The 4999-nt window shown below is 36.9% G+C and overlaps 1 non-coding gene across 1 annotated transcript; it reads left to right on the top strand.

Moving 5' to 3' along the window:
- Positions 1-708: 708 nt before the first annotated feature.
- LOC127747973 (small nucleolar RNA R71) lies at positions 709-812 on the top strand. The gene has a single exon (XR_008009917.1). It is a non-coding gene; the product is annotated as a small nucleolar RNA R71 (small nucleolar RNA).
- Positions 813-4999: the final 4187 nt, after the last annotated feature.

The following is a 4999-nucleotide window of genomic DNA, read 5'->3' on the forward strand; positions in this document are numbered from 1 at the left end:
TGGGAGAATACTGGAAGCAGTTTCAATGACTTTCTTACTCAGCTAGCCCACTTGTGCCTCCAGATTTCTGATGGAGGATCTTGTTTCACTCATGAAACTGAAAGTGGCCTTTGACAGATCAGAGATTAAATTGGCTAAATTAGAAGTGTTTTGTTCAGAATTCTCTATCTGTTGCTGAGAAGATGATGGAAAAGGCTTGCTATTGCTTAGCCTATTGTGTCCACCATTGTTAAAGCCTTGTTGAGGCTTTTGTTGATCCTTCCATGAAAATTTGGATGATTTCTCCATGATGGATTATAGGTGTTTCCATAAGGTTCACCCATATAATTTACCTCTGCTATTGCAGGGTTCTCAGGATCATAAGCATCTTCAAAAGCTACCTCTTTAGTACTGTTGGATGCATTTTGCCATCCATTCAGACTTTGAGAGATCATGTTGACTTGCTGAGTCAACACTTTGTTTTGAGCCAAAATAGCATTCAGAGCATCAATTTCAAGAACACCCTTCCTCTGAGGTGTCCCATTATTCACGGAATTCCTCTCAGAAGTGTACATGAATTGGTTATTTGCAACCATGTCAATGAGTTCTTGAGCTTCTGCAGGTGTTTTCTTTAGGTGAATGGATCCACCTATAGAATGGTCCAATGACATTTTCGAAAACTCAGATAGACCATAATAGAATATATCTAATATGGTCCATTCTGAAAACATGTCAGATGGACACCTTTTGGTCAACTGCTTGTACCTTTCCCAAGCTTCATAGAGGGATTCACCATCTTTTTGTTTGAAGGTTTGAACATCCACTCTAAGCTTGCTCAGCTTTTGAGAAGGAAAGAATTTATCCAAGATGGCAGTGACCAGCTTATCCCAGGAGTCCAGGCTATCCTTGGGTTGTGAATCCAACCATATTCTAGCTCTGTCTCTTACAGCAAAAGGGAAAAGCATGAGTCTGTAGACTTCAGGATCAACTCCATTCGTCTTTATAGTCTCACAGATCTGCAAGAACTTAGTTAAAAACTGATAAGGATCTTCATATGGAAGTCCATAAAACTTGCAGTTTTGTTACATTAAGGCAACTAGCTGAGGTTTCAGCTCAAAGTTGTTGGCTCCTATGGCAGGAATGGAGATGCTTCTTCCATCAAATTTGGACGTTGGCTTTGTGAAGTCACCAAGCATTCTCCTTGCATTATTATTATTTTCGGCTGCCATCTCCTTCTCTTGTTCTAATGTTTCTGAAAGGTTACCTTTAGATTGTTGTAACTTAGCTTCTCTTAATTTTCTCTTTAGAGTCCTTTCAGGTTCTGGATCAATTTCAACAAGAGTGCTTTTGTCTTTGTTCCTTCTCATATGAAAGAGAAGAAAACAAGAAAAGAAGAGGAATTCTCTATGTCACAGTATAGAGATTCCTTTATGTTAGTAGAAAAAGAAAGGGGAGAAGAATGTAGAATAGTGGGTTCGGATATTTAGATGGAGAGATGTGAAGAGAAGTGTTAGTAATTTAAATAATTAAATAGAATAAGAAAAGAGAGGGGAAATCTCGAAAATAATTTTAAAAAGGGGTTAGTAATTTTGAAAAATTAGAGATAAGATAAGATTAAAATTAAAATTTAAAACAAAAAAGAATTTTTGAAAAAGAGATGAGATATTTTCGAAAATTAGAGAGGGAAAAGTAGTTAGGTGGTTTTGAAAAAGATAAGAAACAAACAAAAAGTTAGTTGGTTGATTGAAAAAGATTTGAAATTTTAATTTTAAAAAGATAAGGAGATAAGAGGTTAGATAAGATATTTTGAAATCAAATTTTGAAAAAGATAAAATTTTTGAAAAAGATAAGAAAAAAGATAAAAAGATTTAATTTTAAAATTAAAATTAATTACTAACAAGAAACTAAAAGATAAGATTTTTAAAATTGAAAATTTGACTTGACTTGTAAGAAACAACTAATTTTGAAAATTTTTGACTAAGTCAACTCAAATTTTCGAAAATTTGGAGAGAAATAAGGAAAAGATATTTTTTGATTTTTTAATTTTTAATGAGGAGAGAGAAAAACACAAACATGACCCAAAACATAAAAATTTTGGATCAAAACACAAGATGCATGCAAGAACACTATGAATGTCAAGATGAACACCAAGAACACTTTGAAGATCATGATGAACAACAAGAACATAATTTTGAAAAATTTTTTATGCAAAGAAAACATGCAAGACACCAAACTTAGAAATCTTTAATGCATGGACACTATGAATGCAAAAATGCATATGAAAAACAACAAAAGACACAAAACAAGAAAACATCAAGATCAAACAAGAAGACCTACCAAGAACAACTTGAAGATCATGAAGAACACCATGAATGCATGAATTTTTTTCAAAAAATGGAAGAAATTTTTTTAAAGCATGCAATTGACACCAAACTTAAAATTTGACTCAAGACTCAAACAAGAACACAAAATATTTTTGGTTTTTATGATTTTATGATTTTTTTTGGATTTTTGAAAAAGTTTTTGAAAAGAAAATTACCCAATCTGAGCAACAAGATGAACCGTCAGTTGTCCATACTCGAACAATCCCCGGCAACGGCGCCAAAAACTTGGTGGACGAAATTGTGATAAAAGAGTTCTAGGCACTGTTAGAGAAGCTCACAACTCCGTTCAACTTAACCAGCAAGTGTACTGGGTCATCCAAGTAATACCTTACGTGAGTAAGGGTCGATCCTACAGAGATTGTTGGTATGAAGCAAGCTATGGTCACCTTGTAAATCTCAGTTAGGCAGATTAAATGGTTATGAGTTTTGAAAATTAATAATAAATAGAAAATAAAAAGGGATAGAAATACTTATGTAAATCAATAGTGGGAATTTCAGATAGGCGTATGGAGATGCTGTGCTCCTCTCGAATCTCTACTTTTTTATTACATTTATCCAATCCTTCCTACTCCTTTCCATGGCAAGCTTTATGTAGGGCATCACCATCATCAATGGCTACTTTTAATCCTCTCGGGAAAATGGTCCTATGCGTTGTCACTGCACGGCTAATCGTCTGGAGGCATCACCATTGTTGATAGCTACATCCCATCCTCTCAGTGAAAATGGTCCAAATGCTCTGTCACAGCACGGCTAATCATCTGTCGGTTCTCAATCAGGTTGGAGTAGAATCCATTGATTCTTTTGCGTTTGTCATCACGCACAGCCTTCAGGAGTTTGAAGCTTGTCACAGTCATTCAATACCGGAATCTTACTCAGAATACCACAGACAAGGTTAGACTTTCCAGATTCCCAGAATCCTACTCGGAATACCACAGACAAGGTTAGACTTTCCGGATCCCCATGAATGCCGCCATCTATCTAGCTTATACCACGAAGATTCTGTTGGGGAATCTAAGAGATATGCGCCTAGCCTAAGGTAGAACGGAAGTGGTTGTCAGTCACGCGTGTTCATAGGTGAGAATGATGATGAGTGTCATGGATCATCACATTCATCAAGTTGAAGTGCAACAAATATCTTAGAATAGGAATAAAAGAGAATTGAATAGAAAATAATAGTAATTTTATTGAAACTTGAGGTACAGCAGAGCTCCACACCCTTAATCTATGCTGTGCAGAAACTCCACCGTTGAAAATACAAAAGTGAAAGGTTCAGGCATGGCCGAATGGCCAGCCCCCATGGTCTAAGGACTAGGCGTCCAGAGATATCTAATACACTAGTAAAAAGTCCTATTTATAATAAACTAGCTACTAGGGTTTACATGAGTAAGTAATTGATGCATAAATCCACTTCCGGGGCCCACTTGGTGTATGCTTGGGCTGAGCTTGATCAATCCACGAGCTGAGACTTTTCTTGGAGTTGAACGCCAAGTTATAACGTGTTTTGGGCGTTCAACTCCGGATCATGACGTGTTTCTGGCGTTTAACTCCAGACAACAGCACGTACTTGGCGTTCAATGTCAATTTACGTCGTCAATTCCCGAATAAAGTATGAACTATTATATATTGATGGAAAGCTCTGGATGTCTACTTTCCAATGCCGTTGACAGTGCGCCAATTGGAGTTTTGTAGCTCCAGAAAATTTATTTTGAGTGCAGGGAGGTCAGATTCCAACAACATCAGCAGTCCTTTTGTCAGCCTTTTTCAGAGTTTTGCTCAAGTCCCTCAATTTCAGCCAGAAATTACCTGAAATCACAGAAAAACACACAAACTCAAAGTAAAGTCCAGAAATATGAATTTAACATAAAAACTAATGAAAACATCCCTGAAAGTAGCTTGAACTTACTAAAAACGAACCTAAAAACAATGCCAAAAAGCGTATAAATTATCCGCTCATCACTAAGCCAATCAAAGATCCAAATTAAGGACATTTACTATGAGTTTGTGTGTTTTTTTGTGATTTCAGGTAAATTCTGGCTGAAATTGAGGGACTTGAGCAAAATTCTGAAAAAGGCTGACAAAAGGACTGCTGATGCTGTTGGAATCTGACCTCCCTGCACTCGAATTCTATTTTCTGGAGCTACACAACTCCAAATGGCGCGCTCTCAACAGCGTTGGAAAGTAGACATCCAGAGCTTTCCAGCAATATATAATAGTCCATACTTTATTCGGTAATTGACGACGTAAAGTGGCGCTCAACGCCAAGTACATGCTTCTGTCTGGAGTTAAACGCCAGAAAAACGTCATGATCCGGAGTTGAATGCCCAAAACACGTCATAACTTGGAGTTCAACACCAAGAAAAGCCTCAGCTCGTGGATAGATCAAGCTCAGCCCAAACATATACCAAGTGGGCCCCGAAAGTGGATTTAAGCATCAATTACTTACTCATGTAAACCCTAGGAGCTAGTTTATTATAAATAGAACATTTTAACTATTGTATTAGATGTCTTTTTGACCATGTTTCATCTTTGGTCTCAGTTTTGTTTTATTCTTCATCTTAGGAGGCCATTGAGCACGTTTTGGGGGGCTGGCCATTCGGCCATGCCTGAACCCTTCACTTATGTATTTTCAACGGTGG

The sequence above is a fragment of the Arachis duranensis genome, chromosome 5 (assembly GCF_000817695.3).
Source record: "Arachis duranensis cultivar V14167 chromosome 5, aradu.V14167.gnm2.J7QH, whole genome shotgun sequence".
NCBI lineage: Eukaryota > Viridiplantae > Streptophyta > Magnoliopsida > Fabales > Fabaceae > Arachis > Arachis duranensis.